The following is a 23882-nucleotide window of genomic DNA, read 5'->3' on the forward strand; positions in this document are numbered from 1 at the left end:
GCTCAAACAATTCCTCAAGAAATGGTTTTTTGATATAATCCTTATCCTCTATTGATCTTTCTAGGATACAATCTTTTCTCACTAAAATCTCACACTTGAAAGCTCCACATATCCAAAGATGTGCTTTAGTCTGTAGCCATACATGTATCTCTTTCTCATTGATCATTCTTGAATCAAATTCCTCCATAGAACTTTGATTAGCATCTCTGGAGCTATGGTCTTTTGCACTAATCCTTGTTGTAATCACTTTATACCTCAAGTAGATGTGGTCATAGCCCCAATCTTGTACCATTTTAAGTTGACGCATAAGTGGTCTCCCTAAAATGCTGTCAAAGCTTTTTCCTTGCCAAAATCTACTATTGCAAAAGGTATGTTTATACTCTATTTTACAAGAGGTTACTATGATCTATTTTAACATACCTATAGGTCTCTCAACATAACCATCTGCAAGTTGTAGTTTCATTCTTGTTTTCTTGAAAGCTGGTCTTCTACCATATCTCTTTGGTGGCAATGGACACTCCATCCCCACTATCAAGTATAGCAATCGTTCTTATCTCTTTATGTTCCACTGGCAAGGTGGTATTCCCTTCTTTTCCTTCATAGTAATCATCCACCTTGTTTACATGTACTAGTTTTTCCTTTGGCTTGTCTTATGTCATTTTACCCATTTGATCATCTAAGGGGATGTCTTGAAGAGGATTTTTTCATCCCATCTTCTCTAAGTTTTTTCCCAACTCTGCCCATAGATGTGGTCTAATCTACTCAGAGACAGTTATCATGCATTGTATAGTACACATTAGTTCATGAAGGCCCTTCATGTCCATCATCTTTAGAATTGACTTCCATTGTAAGGGCACTACCCTAATCTCCAATTTCATTTCGTGTTCTCCTATAGAAGACGCCAAATTTTTTAACATTTCAGGTTTACACTCCATAGATGATTCTGTTCTTATGTCACCATATAGAGATTATATATCTCCTCGGTAAAATTTATGATCCATGTTGATCTCAGTGATAGGTGCAGAGTGGAAAGTCACACTGTCGTACTTCTTATTCCTTATTGTTTTTCATAAGACTTGTGTCCATGGCTCTTCCACTTTAGGAATTGGTATCATCGTTTGTGACGTTAAGTGAAGAGTGGTATTAGCCACTACCTTATTTTCCAATGGTGTTGTTCTGGATCTCCTTTAATCATTTGTTTCATTTTCCTTATGCTCAATTTTTCCTTCACATTTGTGGATTAATCTGGTTTGTTTAGGGATGCATGTTTCTCTGGCTCCATTAGAACTTGAGCTATCTCCATGAGCCTTTTACACATTTCAAGTCTTTGTTTCTCAATCTCTAGGTGTGGATATGTCACCTATCTCTGCTCTAATGTTTAACTGGTTTTCAGTCTAGCCTCATGAGTTTGCAATAGAGCCTTTAAAGCTTCTATAACTTTATCCACCAGGACTGAAACTGCCGATGACGTTTTGGATGACACCGCTCCTGTAGTTTGTCCCTTGTTTTCCTTTCTTGTTTTAGCTGCTCTATGATTTGTTGCATCTCAGTTTCTAAGGAAATTTTCCCACTTGGCCTTTTTGCTTTTATTGTTCTCATAGCTTTCCATGATTTCCTTTGAGTCCTCACAGATATGCTCTCAATTCGCGTTCGAATAGGCACTTTATGTTCTTCCTCGACATATTTAGTGTTGGAAGCTTCTTGAGCTTGATCTCTAGTCACAAAATTTCCTGGAATTGTAGGCTCAATCTCAGATCCACTTGAGCACAACAAAATCCCAATAATATTCATTGTTGCTTTTCCTTTATTATCATGGTTTTTTGGACACTCTTGAAGAGTATGATTATTGCACATTCATCACAATATTAAAAAAATCTTACATGTTGACCCTTGCGTGGACAACTCCTTGCCCAATGATCACCTTCCCATTCATAGAATTCACATATCTATTGGGTTGCTTGTGAGGCCCCATTGGCTAGCCTGCCCTATAAGGATAACCCCTAGGTTTATAGTTCTGATTAGCTATGAACATGAGAGTGTTTTGTCCATCATGTAATGATTTTTTGTTGGTTGGCACCCTCTTTTTGGTTTTGAATCAATTGTTAGATCTCTACCATCAAATTTTCAATATTTCAGAGTTATGGTGCCCAAAATATGGTCTTTTTCCCTCTTTGCCCTAATATTTTTAGCCCAAATTTGATGGTGATGATTCCTACTTAGCCTACTCCTATGTGCTAAAAGGAATCATGAAACAAAAATGAACAAAATAATGCAAAAAAGGTCGTGAAATAAAAAATGGAACAACACTCTCAAAGCAAAGAGAAAATTTGAAGAATGAAATGCCTTTGGCTATCTCTTTCATAACTCTCTTTACCTCTTAAGAATAGATCTAGCCAATCCCTAAACTTGCTATCAAGCACTAAACCTACGTCTAGTTGCTTTGCTACTAATGTGTATGGAACAGATGGCAATTCCTTGGATAATGAAAACTCCAAATATGCACTAGGTCATTCACCACCTAAGGATCATTCCCCAATAACGACACCAATGTTAGCAGTTCACCATGATAAACGTCTATAGCATAGCCTTCTAGCACTAAAATATTATTGTCAATACTCAGTGAAGTGACTCAAATGAGGCATGGAGACTATTTGAGGGTGTCAATCCTCAAGAAGTGAACCTAACAAGCAAGGATTTCAGTCTCTATAAGCTAACCAGCAACTAAAAATCAAAACAACTGTCTATGTGCTATCTCATTGCTCTCAGTCATCATGCTATGTCAATGACTAAACAGATTCGGATAGCCATGAAACTTTAGGGAAAGCTATACTAGGTTCAAGGGGACAAAGTCTACAAAGTCTACAACAAGGTACAAAAATCATGATCCATCATAAACTAGGTCATCAAAACTACAACAAAACTATCCAAACATGCCATCCGCAGGTCTAATAATGCCCTTCTATAGTCAAAATGACCTAAAACAAAGTTTTAGCATTCAAAATTAAAGATAAGACTAGGAAACACTTAGTCACAAACCACAATAGAACTCGATGTGCTTACTCTTAAAAGAAAGAGTAAGGGAAGAGGAACTCATTACAAGTTTCAGAATTGAATTAGATTATCCAATCAAAACTAATGTTGATTACAAAGTAAAGCTGAGAAGCAACTTGACAACACGTACGATGAAGCTCTTTCTTTATCCAAAAATTGTCCCCTTCAAACTAGAGCTATCATTGTATATACCTAGGGTGTTATAATAACTAATATCTAATTCTCCTAAATCATTTTCTCATGTGAAACTGATCATTTAATATGGGGAAGCACCAGGGGAGAAAAAGCTAGAATATTGGTTAAGTTGGCAGACCAGCCACAGTACATATCTAAAGGAGGGAAAATAGGGATCCAAACGGGGGGCCATCTGCAAAAGAGAAATGTACAACAATGGGCTTCAAAGACCCTAAGGTTCATCCCATTAAGACTTCCAAAATGCTAAGGTTCCAAAATTCAAAGGTTATGTCCAGTGGTCCAACCTTAGGAAAACTGGATGCTTTGTAGTGTGCCAAAAAGTCTTTTAGTAGGGGATGAGAGAGAAACACACACACACACACACACTCATGCAAGCCCCTTTACACAAAGGGCATAGTGGACACATGTCAGCTCCCTAGGCCAATTGCCCACAAGGTGCATTCAAATCCTATTGGATGGCCACATAGGTGGACCAATGAGAATTAGGCTAGAGTAAATCTAGTTTAATTCATTTAAAAACACTTAATAAAGAACCAATAAGAAATAAGCTCTCTAGAAGACTATTGGACAGTCTCCCAAGGGGTCCAATGAGCATTCAGCAGCCCAATGGCTAGCCTGATTCCTATTGGACAGAAGACAAGGGGGTCCAATGAGAGTTTAATTGCATTATTAATTACCTAAATCTCTCACAAAAGGGGAAAGGCGGACACTTGTCACAAGGCTATCACTTATGCTTCTCAATTATGATTGGCTAAGCTTTGCAGGGTCCAATGGGTTGCCAGCATGAGTTATTTGCAAGAGGGGTTGACCAAGAGAGAGGGGGGGCTGATTTTGGCAAGGCATTCACACACACTCACACAATCTCATGGTGAAGCAAGAAGACTCTCTCTCTCTCTCCTTCTCAAGCTTTGATGGAAAGCTCATCATCTACTCCAAGCTTGGAGAAAGGAGGCCTACACCAACAACTCTTGGTTTTGTGATGCGAATCCAACCAAGAGCCAAGCTTCAATGCATGCTCATCTCCTCTACCACGCTAATTACTAAGCTATGCTAAGCTATTATGAGTGATTATGTGAGGAGATATACTTCTTTCTCGTAAGACTACTCCTTCCTCTCAATCTACTCTCATACCCCGCTAGCTCTCACCATCTTCGAAGGTGTGTGAGGTCTTGGGTCTGAGACCATGAGGGAATTGATGTTGTGTTTTATAAGTGTTTTCTTATTGCTTGAAGCTTCCATCTTCATTGTACTAGCTAGTCATTGAAGGAACACAAAAAATTGTATTGTAAAATGTCTCCCTTGATGGGGGAAACCTAAATACAAAGCCATTTGGAGTGGGGACCGGCTCCATATAAATCCGGTCATCAACTATTGTCAATAGCTTAATTTCTCTCTCTTTTAAAGTATTATTCATGCCTATCTAACTAGGTGTTATGCTTTTTCTTGCTCTCTCCATCCAAGCACTCTTGCTATGCTCATTAGGAATCTTTCTAATGAAATGCTCACTATGTCTATGATATTTTCCACTACACACAGGTTACTAGGCCATTAAATGTTACATTGGTATCAGAGAACAAGGTTTCTCTTTTCTTGCTCAAGAAGGGAGGTCCTCAAGCTAGCTATAAATGGTTGTTATTATTAATTTCTATTGAGTAAGTAGAATAGGGATTTTTCAGCCTTGCAGTGCGCCTGCCTTCGTGTAGATAACGAGGCATCAGTGTCGAGAGCTATGGTTTTAATAGTGGAGTCCTACAGGGCTTGCCTATGGCACTATTGAGCTATTAGAAGCTTGACAGGAGCCGGTGCTATTTTGGTGTTGAAAGACCCTCTCTTCTATTCCTTGCAATTAATGATATTTGAGCCACGGGTATAGTAGCTTGAGTGCTTTTTCTAAAGGGGTAAAGAGGAGTAGCAACTAGGGCTTGAAGTGCCAAAGTACACCTAAAAAATTTTATACCTAAAAGTTGTTAGAATGGCTGACAATAGTAAAGAGAGTGAAATTAATGTTGATATCTTTGATTTTGCTAATGAGCAGGCTACTAATGATGCCCCTATGCTTGTTAACTACTTTGTTTCTAGGCTTCAATAATCCATGGGCAATCCATCCCTCCAAAGTGAAGTGCAACGGCAGCTTCGTGCTCATCGGATTCTCCAAACTCCCCACCATGACGAGAGAGTACCTAGGAAGCCTCCTTGTGAGACTTCCAAAAGAGGCCTCACTACGATTTGGGAAGAAGAAGAGGATGCGTACAAAGGGCTCAAAAATTTACTACTTGACGATGCATCTCCTTCCCAAAGAAGAACTCAAGAGCCCCCACCAAAAGAATGAGAAAAAAGTAAGTCTCCTGCCACCTCGGCAGAGATGGCTCCACAAAGACGGCGGGCAGAATGCTCTCCATCACCTCCTAATCGGAGAAGACCATCGCACACTTCTCCACATCATAATTCAAAGAGGTATGAGAGAAAACAAGAGAAGAAAAAGACGAGAAAGAGGTCACCCTCTTCTCCATGTTCTTCATCCTCTTCCTCTTATGAAGAAAGTGATAGTCAAACAAGGAGGATCAAGGCAAGAAAAAGGCGAGAAAGAGGTCACCCTCTTCTCCATCTTCCTCAAATTCTTCATCTTCTGAAGAAAGCGATGGTGCAACTTTTGAACCATCAAAAATAAGAGGCCATAGGAAATCCTATGCCGCGTGGAAGAGATTTTCTAAGCTCAAGAAGTTCAAAGAGGGAGGAAAGAGCATCTCTTTCCTTACCTATGATGGCACCTTTGGTGCTACGGACAAATTCTTGGCTTTCATCCAACAATTCGATGTAGCATTTGGAGATGAGGGCTTCACGGAGTCCTCTAAGCTACACCATGTAGCTATGCATTTCAAAAGTCGGCCAGGCAATGGTGGTCTAGCCTACGGGCAAACGGGGAAGCTCCACGAACATGAAAAGCTTTAAGAGCTTCCATTATGAAGCAGTTTTTGGCCACCGATGCCAAAGACAAAGTACTCACCGAATGGAAAAGCTTGAAGATCTCTCCCTACGAATCCATTCAAAAATATGTAGACAATTTTTGGGACTTACATCTCAAAGCCACTGTCTTCAAAAAGTTGGATTTTGGAGAGCAAAAACAACAATTTTGTGCGAGATTAATTGAAGAAATGGAGGAGTATGTTAACATTCAAATGCCACACACCATATATGTGGTCATACACGATACCATGGTGGCTTCACGAGTCAATTTCCAAACAGGGGCTAAGAGAAATCTTGAGCCCACACAAAACAAGGGTCTAATGTGCCTAAGGGGAAGGACAATGTCCAAAAGTCTCCTAAGCGCAATTCCAATAACAACAAAGCTAAGGAGAAGGGAGTTTACAAAGGCAAAAAAAAAACTCTCTCTTGAAGAGCTTGAGTGTTATCGCAAGGATAACTGTTGTTTCAAATGCAGCGAGCAAGGGCATGCATACCGTGCTTGTCCCCAAAAGAACACCCGTCATGAGCCTCCTAGAGCTACCTTGGTCAAAATCCAACAAGACGAAGCTCACCACAAAGGATCTCCTCTATGCCATGCTTGGGGAAAGGTAAGAGAACATGATGCTTTTATTCTCTTTGACCCTGGTTCTACTCACAATTTCATATCCACAGAGTTGGCCACCAAGCTAGGCATCCGAGCCTATGAGATGGGAGATGTCCTACTCGCTGATGGTGCTTTCAAGGGTCAAGAAGCTTCAGACACATGTAATGTCATAATAACTAATATCTAATTCTCCTAAATGATTTTCTCACGTTAAACTGATCATTTAATATGGGGAAGTACCAGGGGAGAAAAAGCTAGAATACTAGTTAAGCTGGCAGAACGCTGGCCACAGTAGGGATCCAAAGGAGGGAAACTAGGGATCCAAATGGGGGGCCATTTGCAAAAGAGCAATGTGCAACAATGGGCATCAAAGACCCTAAGGTTCAGCCCATTAAAACTTCCAAAATACTAAGGTTCCAAAATTCAAAGGTTATGTCCAATGGTCCAACCCTAGGGAAAAATGGATGCTTTGTAGTGTGCCAAAAAGTCTTTGCGAGCTCCTACATAGGAGGGGGCGAGCCCTTTTAGTAGGGTATGAGAGAGAAACACACACACACACACACACACACACACACACACTCTCATGCAACCCCCTTTACACAAAGGGCATAGTGGACACATGTCAGCTCCCTAGGCCAATTGCCCACAAGGTGCATTCAAATCCTATTGGATGGCCATATAGGTGGACCAATGATAATTAGGCTAGATTAAATCTAGTTTAATTCATTTAAAAACACTTAATAAAAGAACCAGTAAGAATTAAGCTCTCTAGAAGACTATTGGACAATCTCCCAAGGGTCCAATGAGCATTCAGGAGCCCAATGGCTTGCATGATTCCTATCGGCCAGAAGACAAAGGGGTTCTAATGAGATTTTAATTGCATTAGTTAATTACCTAGATCTCTCACAAAAGGGGAAAGGGGGACACTTGGTAGAAGGCTATCACTTATGCTTCTCAATTATGATTGGCTAAGGTTTGCAAGGTCCAATGGGGTGCCAGCATGAGTAATTTGCAAGAGGGGTCGACCAAGAGAGAGAGGGGGCTGATTTTGGCAAGGCATTATCACACACACACACACACACACACTCACACAATCTCATGGTGAAGCAAGAAGACTCTCTATCTCCTTCTCAAGCTTTAACGAAAAGCTCATCATCTACTCCAAGCTTGGAGAAGGGAGGCCTACACCAACAACTCTTGGCTTTGTGATGCAAATCCAACCAAGAACCAAGCTTCAATGCATGCTCATCTCCTCTAGCATGCTAGTAACTAAGCTATGCTAAGCTATTATGAGTGATTATGTGAGGAAATATACTTCTTTCTCGTAAGACTACTCCTTCTTCCTCTCAATCTACTCTCATACCCCGCTAGCTCTCACCATCTTTGAAGGTGTGGGAGGTCTTGGTTTGGTCCTGGGTCTGAGACCGTGAGCGAATTGATGTTGTGTTTTATAAGTGTTTTCTTAGTGCTTGAAGCTTCCATCTTCATTGCACTAGCTAGTGATTGAAGGAACACAAAGGATTGTATTGTAAAATGGATCCCTTGATGGGGGAACCCTATAATACAAAGCCTTTTGGAGGGGGGACCGGATCCATATAAATCCGGTCCTCAACTATTGTCAATAGCTTAATTTCTCTCTCTTTTGAAGTATTGTTCATGCCTATCTAACTAGGTGTTATGATTTTTGTTGCTCTCTCCATCTAGCACTCTTGCTATGCTCATTAGGAATCTTTTCTCATGAAATGCTCACTATGTCTATGCTATTTTTTGCTACACACAAGTTACTAGGCCATTAAATGCTGCATAGGGCTTTTAAAAATGGCCATTGGCTAGCTACTTTGGGGCCTTACAAACATAATGAGACATTTATAACTCAAAAATCTATAGCTCTAGGATCAAAATTATATCAGCTCATGTACGCTGTTCTCTAAAAAAATAAAGTACAATGTATCAAAATTGTGGCTCTGAAATCGATGTCCGGATAGGAGGGTGCCCATAAGCTTTAATGGCCAAGCATGCTTACTCACATTCATTGCATCACTCCCAATAGGAATTTGTTACCATGTATATGGTAATTATCTGTGTTAAAACACTTAGGACCATCAAGGAACTTTTTTCCCTGGCTAGGAGGTTTTTCCCCCCGTACTTTTTATATATGCCCATCACTCTAGGGCTATGTTATCTTGTATTTGCACACCAAGTAATACATTCTCCATTTTGTGCCATGAGCTTATTCTCCATGTCAAAGCTATGTGTGCATTTCTATGACCCTAACTCCAACAAAGTGTACACCAAATAAGGTAGACTTTTGGAAGCACAAAAAGTTATGAATGAGCTTCACACGCATGATTTGATCTTTTGAGTACATTAGTTCCATGATATGCTTCACATAGGTAAGGATCAAGACACTTTCAAGTCTATATTTTTTCTTCAAAGTAAGAGCTTCCCTCGCCAACTATGGTCATCATTACTTGCAATTAGAAGGCATGTGGCAACATGCATACTCTTGATGTGGGAAAACACATTCAAGTAGCATTGGCCCACATTTATTCCAAGTGAGGTGCACTTTTTAAAATCACAAAAAGTTCTTTACAAGAATCATATCCTTGAGGAGTCCTTGATATGGCCTCTTAGTTGTAGGATATACCCAATGAGGGCAGGATTATAAAGATCATGTTAATTTTCAGCAAAAGCTTAAGCACAAATGATGTTAACACAAAAAAAATTTATGCCAAGTGTGGTCTACTTATAGAAGTATAGGAAGTTCTTGATACATCACCAATATCTTGGAATGCATCATTGCATGATATGCCTAGTAGAGACAAGGCTAGTGAGGGCCGATGCAACTGTTTCTCACCCCTCTATGTGAATGAATCCTAAAGGGAAATAATTAAACGTACAAATATACATGTATGGGGAGGACAAATGATAAATTTCCACAACCTCTTGCTATTGATGATGCATGAGATGCTCCATTAGGCCCCACTGCTGCTTGCTCCACCATCAACCAAGTGGAGTCAGCTGAAGTTTTTGGTCTCTTTTTTGCGTTTTAATGGTTAGAGAAAGAGTGCTCTAGGACAATGAGAGAAGGGTTTTTGTTTCAAATTTTTCTTTTTAGAAATTGCCTTTGATTTTTTGAAATAAATTTTCTTTGAGCCACAATATGAGGTAACTTTCAAGTACATGTTTTTTTACCTCAAGAAGGTCTCTTTCATCGGCCCAAAAGATTTTTTGATTCTTCTCATGGCCTTCTTTTCCCTCATATTCCCACCCTCTCTTTTTCTCACCATATCCTTCTCCCTCCTTTTTTTGTTGCCCTCTCTTCACCTTCATCTGCTTTGCAACCTATTCTCCTCAAGAAATGGACTGCATCCAGTTTAAACACCCTAGCACATCCATTGAAATTGTCATTACTTACAACACATTAGATGAACACAACAATGGATCCCAATATCCATAACCAAGGGTAGTTGGATTATAATGCAACAGAGAAGGAGAAGAAAAGCCTCATCCAAAAGTCCATTCTTGTCATGTTGGAAAGTAAGAGTGAAAGACGTCTAACTTGTTGGAGCGAAGAAGACAGTGAAGGAGGTTTTAGTGCAACATGTTTACATGCACAATGAGCTTCATCTTCATGCCAAAAGTCCAAATCTTCCTCTACACACAGAGGTAATTGTAAGTGGTTCATATGTACACACTATATTATTTCCACTTTGATTTGTCTTGTTTGTGGTTCTCTGCTTGTTTATGCTCATTACATACCTCTATCCCTCAAGTATAAAGGAATGGTAGTCGGTGGTGTGTGTCATAGATATTTTGGATGTCTACCATGGATCCATTGGTGAGGAGCTTTACAAAGGGAGAACTCATGGTTCTTTGGTAGAAAAAGGGATATTTTTTTATGATCATTTTTACGTTCACCAAAATCCATGAAGGATTGGGACACTATCACCAAGCTTGCACTACCTGATTTTAGAAGTCGAGAGTGGCTACTACCAAACTCAATAGCAATTAAAAGCTATAGGTGCAAGATCTTTTATGAGATCAAAAAATGTTTAAAGGTCAACATTGCAAGCAAGCAGAGCAGAGTTTCAATTTTTGTGCCTATCATTATATTTGTGGATGTATTTTGCAAAGGTAATTGGGTGGATGCATGAATAGGTGGCCCGGTTTTAACCGGTTGAAAGTTTCTTTTGGAGGCTTAAAATTTAGGGGGTATGAAACTGGTGTTATGGGCAAGAATTGTTTGAATTAAATATTCGTGTGGAGGATACAAAATCTTAAAAATCATGTGGAGGATTCAAAAACACGTGTGGGGCCCACGTCAGAACGAATGTTTAGTCGAATGTTTTCATGACTGTGACTTCTCTGTATCTTTGTGCCTTTCTCAGCTCGCTCTACAGCCCCCTGTGCACGCTGCTTATCCTTCGCTATGGATAGCAACCTAAGAAACAGCCCAAGGAATGCAGCCCGACAGGTCTCCCCCACAAAGACCCGACATTCTCCCACGAAGGTATGTCACCTCTCTTTGTCTCTCTCTGTGTTGTGTACAACGGACCTCTGTGTAGTAGAGTACTAAGGTGTGGATACATTGAGTAATGAGTATGGATTTATTCCTTTCAGAGACAGAAGTTACAGCCTCCTCCCAAAATCAGCCGCTTTGTTCACCCCAAGGATGTGGAGGTGCCATTAAAGGCATTCTGCACAAAAAAGGAGGATTTTCACAGGGAATATGGGTTAAGTCTTGAGGGGAAAGATGTTAGGAAGTTGACAGATGCAGATGTGCCCATATCCGATTGGATGAAAGTTTTCACGTGTCTTCGAGTGAAGGAGAAAAAAGTGCCGATAAAAACAGCAACGCCGGATCACTACAAGGCACTCTACCAGCTCTACAAGCAGGTGTACCAATCCAAACCACCAAACTATCTGCTGGGAGTCAAGTTTACACGCGGATATGTTTATTTCGTATGCACAGGTCCGGTAAAGTGGGCTGAGTTTTCATCTGAGGTGGTGAAGAATGTGACTAATGAAGGTCACTTAGATAGTGATAGCCGTTTTTCGGCTTTTCGTAATTGCCATAGTGAGTTAACCCACCCTACCAAAATCATCCAAACACTGTGGCTATCCCTACCATTTCACTGTATATAGGTGTGTGTGAGTTAGGGGACTTTTCCCATATCTTCTTAAAAACCCTCAGCTAGCTAGTCATTGTGCTAGTTGAGCCAAAAAAATATAAAAATATAGAAAATATAAGTATATTATGGCCCATTTGTGTGTAAATATTTTATTGTATATAGGGCCTAAATAAAAGGATTTTTCATAATTATTTTGGTATTTATTTAAATATTTCTACCTATGGTGTGTTATTTATGCTATGTACATTGACTCACCATTACCATATTTTTTCTTACCATTTTGCATACTCTTTATTCCATATAAAAATAATTTCATGCAAGCTTCTCTTATTTTTGGTGTAACTTCATCCCAACAAAAATCCAAAAAAACTAGTTTTATTTATGTGTATATTTTTTCACTATTGTGACTTTTCCTTCCTACATCTATTCTCTTTTACTCTCATAAATTAGAACACCAAAAATATTCATCTTTTTATGGTAGACTTATAATGAGAGATTTATTTTGACCCCTTTATATTTTTTCCACATATATTATTTATATTTGACATGTACATATTTTCTTAGACTCCTCAATATTTGATTTTCTTAGTTGTACTATTCACTTATATCATGATCTCAACAATATCTTCAATTATAGACCTACCAAATAAGGTCAAGGGTATGTGGAATGCATGCATGCACCATGGGGAGCTCACTCTTGGAGGTATTCAAAAGAATCATCCAAAGAAGGACCTCACAAGGACCTTGTGCAGTGGAAAAAACAGTCGGTTTTGCTAAATTTTTAAAGATCACATGCTCCCCGAATTTTAAAAGGTGATACAAACAAAATAGGTAGCTCGTGGGCTGAACTTTCACCTCAAATTTTTTCATATTTTTTTGAGCTACGAGCTGTGAGCTATGATTTTATTGGTGGACCCCAGTTTGCCCATGCTATGCAGCCACACTCCCTCTTCCACTTTACCATTTTCCTCTTTCACACACACCTCTCTACTCATCATCCCCACCTCTCTCACCACTCCTTTCTACACCCTACTCACCTTCTTCTCAACCTTGAAGAATAAGAGAAACCATGGTGAACTCATGTCTCCTACACACACTTCCATTCCAAAATTGACCACCTAGTCTCATTTTTCCTCATCCATATTACCCATATCTATCAAAAAACCATAAAATTCAGCCTCTTCTCTTGAAGGACAGCATCATGGTGATTGATTACTCATATTCAATTACCTTGGCTCCCAAAGGAAGGTCAAGAGTGAAAAAAGCGTACCGTCAAAGCTAGTGGACCGTCAACAAGCGTCAAAATTGACCCTACTCAAGACACTTGGAGCATCAACATTGTAAGAAATCCATGTTTTCTTACCTATTAAGAGTTTTTTCTTCCTTATTTGTATCCTACTTGGATACTCCCATTGTAAATATCCAATTCCATTTGTAAATCAATAAAATAACTAACTCTACTAATTTACTAACACTAACCTACTATGAAAAGTCCTATCACCTCCACTTCTCTCCTCTCTCTCTTCTTCATCTATCCACACCAACTTCTTGATAATTCCAAGCAAAATAAATTAGATAAGTGCTGAAAATCTAACCCAACCATGGTTAGAGGAGTAACCCTAGCCTTCAAAATTGCTATAAAAGGAGGGTGTAGCTAGCACAAAGGGAGAGCCATAAGCAAGAGCACTATGCTATAGCTTGAGAAGCCAAGCTCAAACTCTCTAGAAGGAGCTCTTGAGTGGAAGCTCATTGTCTATGCATGTGCATGTGTTGTAATAGGGGTGATTAGCAAGGGAGCTCTATGACATTGTAAGAGAGAGTGGTCATCAATTGAGAGTAGGAAATCTATCATTTCTCCTACTAGTGTAAGCCCAACATTTGCTGAATCAAGGAGGGTGGATTTGGACTAAGCTTGGCCACTTTGTCTCTCTTCCAACGTGAAGTAATGGACAACAATGATGTGTAAGTGTCTTGGTGTTTTTTTTAAGTTCTTGATAGCTTGTCTCTGGGTGTTGTCATCAATTTAGCCATAAATTCCACATACTGTAAGAGGGCGACAGGGTGGAGAGAACTCCCCTGGCCTTAAGACAGTGATTGGGGTGGCTTTTCTTATGATGTGTTGTGGTGTAATTTACTCAAGATATGTTGAACAAATACTAATCTCACTTTCATTGGTCATGACAGATTTGTAAGAAGGTATTAGTACAACAATCACCCCCTCCCCCTTCCCTCTTTTTCTTACATATATAATTGTGTTTGCTTGATCACTGTTGAACATTTCAAAGCAGCCCGAGCACTCTCTCTCTCTCTCTCTCTCTCTCTCTCTCTCTCTCTCTCTCTCTCTCTCTCTCTCTCTCTCTACGCGTCCTAGTTCACATCCAAAACTAGGTGGTACCCCAAATTTGTGTAGGGTTAGGTTGCGGGTTTGTGTGTGTGTTTATTGTTTTTTCCAACCCCAACCCAAGTGAGCAACACGGGAGCCTAGAAGGGTGCTTAGAGGCCACTCTTCTTGTTGCCCGCCCCGGACCGCCTTAAATTGGTGCCCCCACTGAGGACGGCTTGTGTATTTTTGTGAAGGCTCAACCTTTAGCATAATCAAGTAGCTTGCATGAATCACGAGAATTTGTATGATCCCTTCATTCCCATTGCAAGGCAAAAGGTACACATACATAATTGTTAGTACTAAGTTGCAATTTCAACATGTAATTCGTAGAATTTTAGGTCCTCTTAGGTTGGCAGAGATAAATGCATCAGTAAATCCTTTTATTTTGCCTCTCATTAGTTACGACCTTAGTTTGGACGTCTATATTTTTGTTTTGTTTTAAGAATTAGGTCATGCATAGACCATGGATAATGGCCCAAGAATAGAGGTTTTCCCCTTTCATTTCACTCCACACATTAGAATAAACATTACAATTAGTAGAAAAATCCATTTTCAACAACGTATGGTGTTCATGTTTGGTGCCCAAAGAGTAGGAGAAATTCTCGCATCACCAAACCCTGTCATCCTGCCTCTTATTGATTATCATAGGTCATTTGATGTGAATATTTTTATTTTGTTGTAGAATAGATTGCAATTTAGAAAACATTATTGTGTAAATTTTTTAAGAAAGAAAAAACAAAAACGTGTTCACTTTGAAACCGATTCAATGGAGGCCCAATGCCAAATGTCCGGATATCCTCTTTTCTTTGGAGAGCCTGGAGAGGATGCAGAATTATTTTTAGCAAATTTCAAGATGTCTTGTCGTATCAAGAGGATAGTAACTGATCAAGAACGTGTAGAGATGTTTGAGGTGGTCCTTAGGAAAGATGCTAGCACTTGGTTTAACTCTTTGCCTGAGAAAGTTAAAGGGAATTACACGGAAGTTGTGAATCATTTCAAGAGATACTTCTTTGATCCCCAAAACACTCAAAAGCTATGGCAAGACATTGTTTCTCATAAGCAAAAAGACTTAGATGACTACTACTTGTACAAGCAAGAGTTTCTACGTCTTTGGGCTGTATGGGTGAGAAATGTTGCTAACCCTGGTGATGGTGCAGAGTTCCTCAAGAAGGATAGGTTCATAGCCGAACTCTTTTCTGACCTTAAGATAAAAGTTGAGGCCGTAAACCTGCTACCTTTGAAGCAGCTGAAACTAGGGCTGCTGAGAAATATAGGAAACTCAAGTGCTTAAGGGGAGAGGTTCCAATAGAAGGTCTTAGACCCAAAGGTAAGTCACAAGAATCAACATCTAGGGAGCTTCCTGAGGTAACGGCGGAAGTGATTGAGAAGTTAAATGAATCTTTAAGCAGCTTGTCAATTCACCTTGCATAAGCTGTAGGTCCAAAGGGACATGCAAAAAAGTCTGAAGAGTGAGATTCACGACCTAGGAGAGTCTTGCAATGTTGGAATTGCGGAGAGTCTGGACATGGGATGTATAATTGTCCTTGGCCCCGTGGGGAGCCAGGGAGACCTAACTTGAATTACCCAGTGATGAATGCAGGTGAAGGAACTGGTCAACAACCAAGGCTTCTACAAAGACCAAATGGATCAAGACCACCTCCACAAGGGGTAGAAGGAGCTCCACCTTTGCCAGATCCAAATGTGCATGTGGTAGAGGTGACAAACTCAAATGAGGTTGACATGGAAGCAAATGGCATTAAGCGTGGCCGAGGAAAAGGTAAAGAGAAAGAAGGTGTCACATCACAGAGTGACCATGGACGAGGCAAGAAGGCAAAGGAGACCAAGGAAGCTAAGAGAACTCGACGTCGTATCAATCTCCAAGACTTCCCTCTTGGACATGGTATGGCTCCATACAACCTATTGGAAGACATGAGAGGTAAGGGTCCTGATATCTCATGGCCTCAGTTTCTTGCATTATGCCCACAAGCTAGGAGGGATTTAACGAAGGCAGTTAGCACTAGGAGAAAGATAAAAGAGAGTTTTCCTGTTGTAAAAATTGCACATGCTGAAATGAATGAGGATATTACACATGTGCTAGATTGTTACATCAAAGGAAGATTGGTTAGGAAAGTTCTAGTGGATGGGGGTGCACAAATTTGCATCATGACAGAAGAACTCATGCAAAGACTAGGCATGCACATCCATGAGACACCTGAAATTAAAGTCAAAATGGCAAACAATAGCAAGGCTAGGTGCGTAGTAATTTGTAAAAACGTCTCTGTGGAGGCCTTTGGCATTAAGAAGGCAGTGGATTTCTATGTCATGTCTACCAAAGGAAATGGTTACCCATTTATCCTAGGGAGACCATGGCTAATGAAAATGAGAGCTTTGCAGGATTGGGAGAGTGGAAAGCTAATTTTCAGGAATGACAATCATAAGAAGGTTGTCTTTGACATGAAGGAGCAATGCCAAGAGGAGCTCCATGAAGAATCATCTCAAAGTGAGACGGAGGAAGGCTGGACCGATAGCACTTCAGAAGGAGAAAGTAGCGGCAGCATTACTGAAGAGGAGTCTTCCATCGAAGTCATGGGGGTAAGGTTTAATCCAAACAACCAAGAGACCTCTTGCCCAGGTTTGGAAGAGGTAGGTTCCCAAGAGAACCAAAATGTGCAAGATGAAGGAATGTTAGAAGGTATGTTGTCTACAACACTTACAAAGGACAAAAGAGAGGAGTTCAAATGTGTGCTAAGGAAATTTCCTAGGCTTTTTGCTAAAGACTACACCGATGTGCGTGGAATAGATGCTGTTCAACACAAAATTGAGTTGAAGCCAAAGGCCACACCTAAAGCTCAGAAGCTACAAAGGCTAGGAGTCATCAAGGAGCAGGCTTTACTCAAGGAAGTAAGAAAGCTTCTAGCAGCAGGTTTCATTTATCCAGTGGAGAATTCAGAGTGAGTCTCTCCCGTTGTTGTCACTCCTAAGAAAAATGGCAAGTGGAGGGTGTGTGTGGATTACCGTCCGCTCAATGAGGCAACAAAAAGAGATCACTTTTCCCTCCCATTTCAGGATGAGATACTAAATGAGGTAGCTGGTCATGAGAAGTACACTGTGTGTGATGGCTACTCGGGTTACTTTCAAATAGGTATCGAATTGGAAGATCAGTTGAAAACAACCTTCATCACTCCTTGGGGTTGTTATGCTTTTAGAGTCATGCCATTTGGATTGACAAATGCTCCTGCAACTTTCCAACGCTTCATGAACATGGTGTTTCAAGCATTCTTTGAAAAGTCCATTAGGGTCTTTATTGATGATTTTTGCATTTATAGCTCAAAATCATTGCATCTACAAAGGGTAGAAGAAGGTCTAAAGAAGCTCTACGACATGGGAGGTCAACTCAACCCCGACAAGTGTCACATAGGTGAGCATGAAGTGATCTTGCTTGGTCACAAGGTTTCCTATAAAGGTATTGAGGTGGATCCTTCAAAGGCAAAGGCTCTTATTGAGCTCCCATCACCCAAGAATCTCAAAGAGGTCATTTCATTTATTCAAAAGGTGAAGTATATGTCACGCTTTATTCACTTAGCTTCGGAGTTGCTTCATCCTTTGCAAAATTTGACACAACAAGTAGAATTTTCATGGTCTGATGAGCTTGAAGAGTACTTTTGTAACATTAAAGTCATTTTGTCAGAGCTACCAACACTCATGCCTCCTTGTTGGGAGTACACATTCTTTGTTAGCTCTAGTGTTGGAAGGGAAACAATTGGAGCGGTTTTGCTACAACAATATCCCCGTAGTACCCAGATGCGACCCATCTACTTTGCTAGTAGGGTCATGAATGCTTTGGAGAGAGGCTACACGGAGGTAGAACTCATGATGCTGTCTCTCATGTTTGCGGTGAGAAATTTTAGATCCTACTTGCTACCAAAACCTTTTGTAATTCTCACTGCAGAAAATTTATTTCCTTGGGTGTCATCTCAAATGAATCTTAGCACCAGGATCTCAAAGTGGATTATGGAATTGCAACAGTTCCAATAATCTTTCAAGGTAGAAGATACTGTGCATGCACAATTGGCAGGGATCCTTACTTATAGGATACATGAGAAGGAGATTAAGGTGCCTGAAGTAAAGACCCTACCATGGCCACCACCTAAAAGTATTCCTAATGCTTTTACCTTGTTCTTTGATGGAGCTTTTCGACAAGTCACAGGAAAAGCAGGGGGAGGGCTAGTATTGCTCAACCCAAGTGGAGAGGTGGTCATGAAAGAGAAGTTCAATCTACCAGGTTCAACTAGCAACAATGAAGCAGAATACGACACACTACTTCATGGTTTAAAGATATGCATTGGCCAAGGTATACAACGTCTCATGGTAAAAGGGGATGCACTTCTCATTGTGAAGCAAATTTTAGGCATTTGGGCATGCAAGAATGAAAGCTTAAGGACAAAATTTCATGCCATTCGTAGGATGTTTAATCAGTTTGAAGAAGTGCAACTATATCATATTCCTAGGAAACAAAATGAAGATGCCGATTTACTTGCACAACAAGCAGTTACATGTGTTGAGAAAGAAGTGCAGGTCATCATGGTGGCAGCAACTGTCAAGCAACCGAAATACCAGGGATTGGAGTCATTGACTCCCATTATTAGCTACATTTTGGAGGGTGAGTTTCCACAAGACTTCACGAAGGCTCAGAAGAGGAGACTCATGAAAAAGTCAAGCGCGTATCTCTTTCTAGAAGGATACCTCTATCAAAGAGGGAAGGATCAAGTGTGCAGAAGAGTACTTACTATCAAGGAAATTCCAGCCATTCTAAAAGGTTTGCATGAAGAGGCATGTGGTGGTCATTTTGCCCAAGAGATAACTGTGAAGAAGATTTTGCTTGCGGGGTATGTTTGGCCAAGTCTGCATGTGGATGTTCAACATTGGTGTAAAAGTTGTCACAATTGTCAGGTAAATGGGAATAGAAGATTGGTGTATGGTCCAAGGCAAATCGTGCTTGCAAATGGACCCTTTGAAAAGTGGGGCATTGATGCTATGGGTCCTCTCCCTAGGACAAAAAATGGTAAACTCTACATTCTAGTGGCGGTAGACTATATGACTAGGTGGGTGGAAGCACAAAGTGTGGCAAAGATAACTGAGAGAACAGTGAGCAAATTTGTCTACACTCACATTTTTTGTAGAACACCTTTGGAGATTGTTTCTGATAATGGTCCAGGGTTTAGAAAGGGCTTGCTCACCGAGGTCTGTGAAGAACTTCACATTCTACATCGTCATAGTACACCCTACTATCCCCAATCCAATGGTCTGGTAGAAAAATCTAATGGTGTCATTGCAAGCATCATTAGAAAGATGGTGAGAAACAAGACAAAGTTGTGGGACGACTTCTTGGATGGTGCCTTGTGGGCGTATCAAACCACATATAGGGAAGCCACGGAGTTTACACCATTTCACTTGGTCTATGGTCAAGAGGCTTTACAACCAATTGAGCTCAACATCCCAACAATACGACTTCATGGCAAAGCAGCAGAAGATGATCAAGAAGCATGGATGGATTGACTTCTTACCTTAGCTGAGCTTGAGTGGAAAAGAGAAGCAGCATACGAGTGCTACAAGAGGAAAGCTACGCAAGCGAAGGGGAAGCTTGACAAGAAACTAAAGGACAAAGGCATCAATGAAGGAGATCTTGTGCTAAGGTATGACAATCGACTCGACAATCGTTTTGATGCCAAATTTGAAACTAGATGGCAAGGGCCATACATAGTTAAGAAGGCTTTCAATTCAAGTTACTATCAAAATATGGACTTGAATGGGATAGAGCACTCCAGGAAGGTAAACGGGTATCGCTTGAAGCCCTATTTGAGTCGCCTTCTACCAAAGGATCTACCAAAGATCTGTCAAAGGGCAGCTCTCTCATGTAAGTATTGTTACATGAAGCATGATTGTAACTCTAGCTAAAATTTTGAGGGGCCAAACAATGAAGATCTCGTCAAGGACTCTGAAGCACTCTCTTTGGAAAAGATGCTCTATGATGGTACATGAATCTACCATCATCCTGGGGAAGGGCTAATGATAGCCTTTTTTCGGCTTTTCGTAATTTCCATAGTGAGTTAACCCACCCTACCAAAATCATCCAAACACTGTGGCTATCCCTACCATTTCACTGTATATAGGTGTGTGTGAGTTAGGGGACTTTTCCCATATCTTCTTAAAAACCCTCAGCTAGCTAGTCACTGGGCTAGTTGAGCCAAAAAAATATAAAAATATAAAAAATATAAGTATATTATGGCCCATTTGTGTGTAAATAGTTCATTGTATATAGGGCCTAAATAAAAGGATTTTTCATAATTATTTTGGTATTTATTTAAATATTTCTACCTATGGTGTGTTATTTATGCTATGTACATTGACTCACTATTACCATATTTTTTCTTACCATTTTGCATACTCTTTATTCCATATAAAAATAATTTCATGCAAGCTTCTCTTATTTTTGGTGTAACTTCATCCCAACAAAAATCCAAAAAAACTAGTTTTATTTATGTATATATTTTTTCACTATTGTGATTTTTTCTTCCTATATCTATTCTCTTTTACTCTCATAAATTAGAACACCAAAAATATTCATCTTTTTATGGTAGACTTATAATGAGAGACTTATTTTGACCCCTTTATATTTTTTCCACCTATATTATTCATATTTGACATGTACATATTTACTTAGACCCCTCAATATTTGATTTTCTTAGTTGTACTATTCACTTATATCATGATCTCAACAATATCTTCAATTATAGACCTACCAAATAAGGTCAAGGGTATGTGGAATGCATGCATGCACCATGGGGAGCTCACTCTTGGAGGTATTCAAAAGAATCATCCAAAGAAGGACCTCACAAGGACCTTGTGCAGTGGAAAAAACTGTCAGTTTTGCTGAATTTTTAAAGATCACATGCTCCCCAAATTTGAAAAGGTGATACACACAAAAGTTGTAGCTCATGGACTGAAATTTTACCTCAAATTTTTTCATATTTTTTTGAGCTACGAGCTGTGAGCTATGATTTTATTGGTGGACCCCAGTTTGCCCATGCTATGCAGCCACACTCCCTCTTCCACTTTACCATTTTCCTCTTTCACACACACCTCTCTACTCATCATCCCCACCTCTCTCACCACTCGTCTCTACACCCTACTCACCTTCTTCTCAACCTTGAAGAATAAGAGAAACCATGGTGAACTCATGTCTCCTACACACACTTCCATTCTAAAATTAACCACCTAGTCTCATTTTTCCTCATCCATATTACCCATATCTATCAAAAAACCATAAAATTCAGCCTCTTCTCTTGAAAGACAGCATCATGGTGATTGATTACTCATATTCAATTACCTTGGCTCCCAAAGGAAGGTCAAGAGTGAAAAAAGCGTACCGTCAAAGCTAGTGGACCGTCAACAAGCGTCAAAATTGACCCTACTCAAGACACTTGGAGCATCAACATTGTAAGAAATCCATGTTTTCTTCCCTATTAAGAGTTTTTTATTCCTTATTTGTATCCTACTTGGATACTCCCATTGTAAATATCCAATTCTATTTGTAAATCAATAAAATAACTAACTCTACTAATTTACTAACACTAACCTACTATGAAAAGTCCTATCATCTCCACTTCTCTCCTCTCTCTCTTCTTCATCTATCCACACCAACTTCTTGATAATTCCAAGCAAAATAAATTAGATAAGTGCTGAAAATCTAACCCAACCATGGTTAGAGGAGTAACCCTAGCCTTCAAAATTGCTATAAAAGGAGGGTGTAGCTAGCACAAAGGGAGAGCCATAAGCAAGAGCACTATGCTATAGCTTGAGAAGCCAAGCTCAAACTCTCTAGAAGGATCTCTTGAGTGGAAGCTCATTGTCTATGCATGTGCATGTGTTGTAATAGGGGTGATTAGCAAGGGAGCTCTATGACATTGTAAGAGAGAGTGATCATCAATTGAGAGTAGGAAATCTATCATTTCTCCTACTAGTGTAAGCCCAACATTTGCTGAATCAAGGAGGGTGGATTTGGACTAAGCTTGGCCACTTTGTCTCTCTTCCAACGTGAAGTAATGGACAACAATGATGTGTAAGTGTCTTGGTGTTTTTTTTAAGTTCTTGATAGCTTGTCTCTGGGTGTTGTCATCAATTTAGCCATAAATTCCACATACTGTAAGAGGGCGACAGGGTGGAGAGGACTCCCCTAGCCTTAAGACAGTGATTGGGGTGGCTTTTCTTATGATGTGTTGTGGTGTAATTTACTCAAGATATGTTGAACAAATACTAATCTCACTTTCATTGGTCATGACAGATTTGTAAGAAGGTATTAGTGCAACAATCACCCCCTCCCCCTTCCCTCTTTTTCTTACATAAGTAATTGTGTTTGATTGATCACTGTTGAACATTTCAAAGCAGCCCGAGCACTCTCTCTCTCTCTCTCTCTCTCTCTCTCTCTCTCTCTCTCTCTCTCTCTCTCTCTCTCTCTCTCTCTCTCTCTCTCTCTCTCTCTCTCTCTCTCTCTCTCTCTCTCTCTCTCTCTCTCTCTCTACGCGTCCTAGTTCGCATCCAAAACTAGGTGGTGCCCCAAATTTGGGTAGGGTTAGGTTGCGGGTTTGTGTGTGTTTTCAACCCCAACCCAATTGAGCAGCACGGGAGCCTAGAAGGGTGCTTAGAGGCCACTCTTCTTGTTGCCCGCACCGGACCGCCTCAATAGGAAAAGAGAACAATGGAAGTTAGAGACTTCCCAAGTATCCACAGGTACCCCAAGTGGTTCTGCCATCTTCTTAGTAAATACCCCATCCGGAAGTACACCAGTCGGAAGTGGACTTTTTGCGACCACTCAGTCTGCCTTTAGTGTTGAAGTATCCACTTCCTTGCAAGAACTTCTTGTTGAGGTTAGAAAATCTCATGACAATGTATCAGCCGAGTGTCAGAAGGCTAAGGATTCAGTGGTCAAATCTGTTGCTGATGTGCACCGTTGTGAGGGTGCCCTTGACACTATCCGAATGCACTTTCCTGATAATGCCAATGTACCAACAGGCTTGCTTGACAGCCTCCAAGAAAAATTTGACCAAGCAAAAGCCACCCTACAGCAGGCACAGGTATGCTTTTAACTCCATCTAATTGTAGTATAATACATGCAAAGTACCATACGGTATGATTTTTCATACCGGTAGGATTATATCATATTTGGTAAGGGTAGATGACAATACCGGTAGGATGTTATCATACCGGTAGGATTATACCCTACCGGTATGATTACATCCTATCGGTATGATTATATCCTACCGGTAGGATGTTATCTTACCGGTAGGATTTAGGAGATAATCCTACCGGTATGATAACATCCTACTGGTATGGAAATCCGACAGGTATGGTTAGATCCAACCGGTATGATAAAATCCAACCGGTTTGATGTTATGCTTCCGGTATACTGTTATCCTACCGGTATGATGTTACCGGATGTTATCCTACCGGTATGATGTTATACTATCCAGTATGATAACATTATACCGGTGGG

The sequence above is a fragment of the Adiantum capillus-veneris genome, chromosome 17 (assembly GCF_014529385.1).
Source record: "Adiantum capillus-veneris isolate H3 chromosome 17, ASM1452938v2, whole genome shotgun sequence".
Taxonomy (NCBI): Eukaryota; Viridiplantae; Streptophyta; class Polypodiopsida; order Polypodiales; family Pteridaceae; genus Adiantum; species Adiantum capillus-veneris.